This window comes from Choloepus didactylus, chromosome 7, assembly GCF_015220235.1.
Source record: "Choloepus didactylus isolate mChoDid1 chromosome 7, mChoDid1.pri, whole genome shotgun sequence".
Taxonomy (NCBI): domain Eukaryota; kingdom Metazoa; phylum Chordata; class Mammalia; order Pilosa; family Megalonychidae; genus Choloepus; species Choloepus didactylus.
This window is the reverse complement of record NC_051313.1, coordinates 98,974,483-98,978,023: the sequence shown is the minus strand read 5'-3', so window position 1 is coordinate 98,978,023 and position 3,541 is coordinate 98,974,483. Positions and strand designations below refer to the sequence as shown.

The window sequence follows — 3,541 nt, the reverse complement described above, 5'->3', positions numbered from 1 at the left end:
AAAGAAAAAGAACTTCCTTGGGGAAACTGCTATTCAATATACATGCTACTTTTCGACATTCATTTTGGATTACTTCTTAAATGCCTGAGAATAAGCTTTTAACAACTTAAGCCTGAGAGAACTAATGTAAAGACAGAGGTCTGCTGAATACTCAGATGTAACCAAAAGAATCAGAATTTAATCACCCATGCTAATGTCAGCAGCACATATTAGAAAATTGGGTCCATCCATCTTAAGAATAAGCATGTCATCCTTCCACTCACTCATTCCTATTCAGATGGAATCAAATAAAAAGGGCACTTCAAGAAAACACCAGAAGGCAGATGACACTTGTGCTGCCAGAGGCCCTGGGGGCCCTGAATAGGAGGCTGGGGCGGCTTCCTGGAGGATTTGGCAGAGGGGTCTGGGGCCATGGCTGTGGCCATGGTCCTGGCTGGGAGGGAATAAAGAAGTGGCTCCCTGTCATCAAGCTGAGCCACTTGGTTAAGGACATGAATATCAAGTCCCTGGAGGAGATCTATCTCTTGTCTCTGCCCATCAAAGAGTCTGAGATCATTGATTTTTTCCTAGGGATCTCCCTCAAGAACCAGATTTGGAAAATTATGCCTGTGCAAAACAGACCCACACTGGCCAGCGACCAGGTTCAAGGCCCTTGCTGCCATCAGGGCCTATAACGGCCACATGTGTCTGAGTGTGATGTGCTCCCTGGAGGTACCTACCATTATCATGACCCTTTCATTCTGGCTACGCTCTCCACCGTCCCTGTGTGGTGGGGCTACTGGGGGAACAAGGTCGGCCAGCCCCACACTGTCCCTTGCAAGGTGACAGACACTGCAGCTCAGTGCTGCTGTGCCTTATGATAGCTGGGTAAGTAGAAAATACCAATATAAGGCTGTAAGTGGAAAATGCTTAGTATAGTCTTCAGTAGCCAATAGAGGGAAAATAAACTATTAAGATCACTTCACTGAAGCAGCCTTGAGTTATTCTAAGCATAAAAAGCCCTTGTTAAAATAAGTTGCTGTTGCTCTAATCTCAACAACAAAAAAACTTATTTTCTGTTCCCAGGAACTTTCCCAGCATTGCCTGCAGGAGGATACGAGGGATGTAGCCATTTGGTCTCATAAGCAATACCTTCTTGAAAAACAAGACTGAATGAGGAGAGGACTTCAGGGTAACAGGAGATTCTGACCAAACAGTTTACTCTCTTCTATTTTTTTCCCCTTTGGCTTTCTTCTGGAATCTGGCCATTTCTTTGTCTGTTTTAGGTTCTAAAAGCCCAAACGACTCTTCTCACTCTGAACTGGTCTTGGAAAGTTTTTTTTTTTACTCCAGTTCCTTGTTGACGCATCTTCAATAAACTCACCGTCTCACCAAAGCAAAGAGACTTGTTTCTCTCTTTGATGTGGGATCCGGTGGGCCTTACTGTTTAGAACCATGTTTTCTGACTGTGTCACTTATCCCCACCCCTACAGGCACTTGCATTGTCTTGGCCCCTGTACCCAAGAAGCTGGTATCGACCACTGCTACACCTTAGCCAGGGGCTGCAGAGCCACACTGGGCAACTGCAGCAAAGCCACTTTCCACATCATCTCCAAGACCTGCAGCTGACTCACCCCCGACCTCTGGAAAGAGACTACGTTCACCAATTCTCCCTATCAGGAGTTCACCGACCATCTCTTGCATCCATGCAAAGGTCCCAGGCCCTGCCGGGTCATGAAGTAAGCTCTCACAGAGAAAAATAAACATTTGGGTTAACTTGGGGGAGGGGTCAGATTTTATATATTTTATACATATATATATATGCATATATACATGTATATATATATGTGCATATATATATGTATATATATATGTATATACAAATTTCAGAGATGCTTATCATGCCTACTCTTACAGAGTAATTTTTTAATGGACAAGTGCTTACGATTGACTTTATATTTTTATAGCATGTAAATTCAGCCAAATGTAACATGTCCAAACAATGTAAATTTAAAATAGACATATATATGAAGTTGAAGTAAACCACTGTTAATAAGCTATGTAGTAAACCCATCAGTATCTTTCAGTGACTCCCAAAGAGGTTCTGTCACTTGAACAAGTTTGAGAACATCTGTCCCAGCAATTCCTTTGTCTGCTGTGCCAAGTTTTTCATTCTCTTCAAGACCCCAACCCCAACCTCACCCTCTTCGCACTTCCCAGATAACCTTCCCAGACATCCTTTCCTTCTGCCTCAGAGGTGTTCTCCCCTGTGTCTGCCCTCACCCCTCAGCACACCCCTTGAGACCATTCATCATTCCCTTTTCTCTCTGGTATCTTTAATCTTCTCCTCTCCAAGGGATCCCTCCCCTATACTATGAACATATTCAAATATCTCCTTTCCTTCCTTCAGTCCTGTTATCTCCTCAAAGCTGCTGTAAAGAAGATGCCCAGAAAATAAACTCGCTGAGAAACGCTGTATCCAGCACAAATGTGAACCAGATAGTGTCAAAAGCAGAGAAGTGACCTGAGGAAATGATGCCCCTTGTCTTTGTTTAGCAGCGGTTCTCACACACTAACAAGCAGCAGCCCACTCTAAAAGATGAGGGACACTTACAAGGAGTTAGTAATAGAGCGGTATGTGGAGGAAATGCACCTGTTGCAAACTATGGACTATAATTAACAGTAATATTTTAATATTCTTTCATCAAGAAACAAATGTACCACACCAATGCTAAGGGCCAATACTAATGGGGTAGAGGGAATATGGGATGCTTTGTTTCTTCCTTCTTTTACTTATTTATTTATTTTGGAAAATTAAAATGTTCTAAAATTGATTGTGGTGATGAATGCCCAACTATGTGATGATACTGTGAGTCACTGACTGTACACTTTGGATGGATTGTATGATATGTGAATATATCTCATTAAAACTGATTAAAAATAGAGAGAGAGAGAGAGGTGAAACCCCCTTCCTTTAGGTTGCAGGGACAGTGTCCACAGCCTGAGTCTTCACAGGTCTCTGGAGACTCTGGAACTGCATTCCCCGAGGCTCACATTGCCTTGGTCACCTCATTGTACAGGTGAGGGCAGCTGGGTCCTTAACCATGAGGAATATACTTGTTTTCATAAAATTGACTGAGTCTCACTGCTTTGTCTAGAGCACCATTCCTCATTCCTTACATAAGTGCTACCTGCGCTAATGTGTCTTTAACCACCAGGTGTTATGAAGGAGCAGTCAGTACCTGCCACCTCTACTTCCTCACCTCCCCGTGCCTCCCAAGCCTTGCACTTGGCCTCTGTGACACAAATGCATTTGAAACTGATGTCTCTGGGATCATCTTGTAATCACTACTTGAAAAAGGTCTTCTCCATTAGTTTCCTCATTCTCCATCTTTGTCCCGTTTGATAGCACCTCTTCCTTCTCCCAGAAAACATCCCCAAGAGTTTGTCTTCAGGTTGGATTTAACAAAATGAAATGTATTGGCTCATGTCCCGTGTATTGGCTCAACTGGGAAGGATAAGGAAGGATAAGGGGACTATAGTAACTAGGGCCCAAGAGCTT

General features: G+C 43.3%; 1 pseudogene; it reads left to right on the top strand.

The window, feature by feature from the left end:
• The first annotated feature begins 351 nt into the window (after positions 1-351).
• LOC119540668 lies at positions 352-3,324 on the top strand (annotated as a pseudogene).
• The last annotated feature ends 217 nt before the right edge of the window (positions 3,325-3,541 follow it).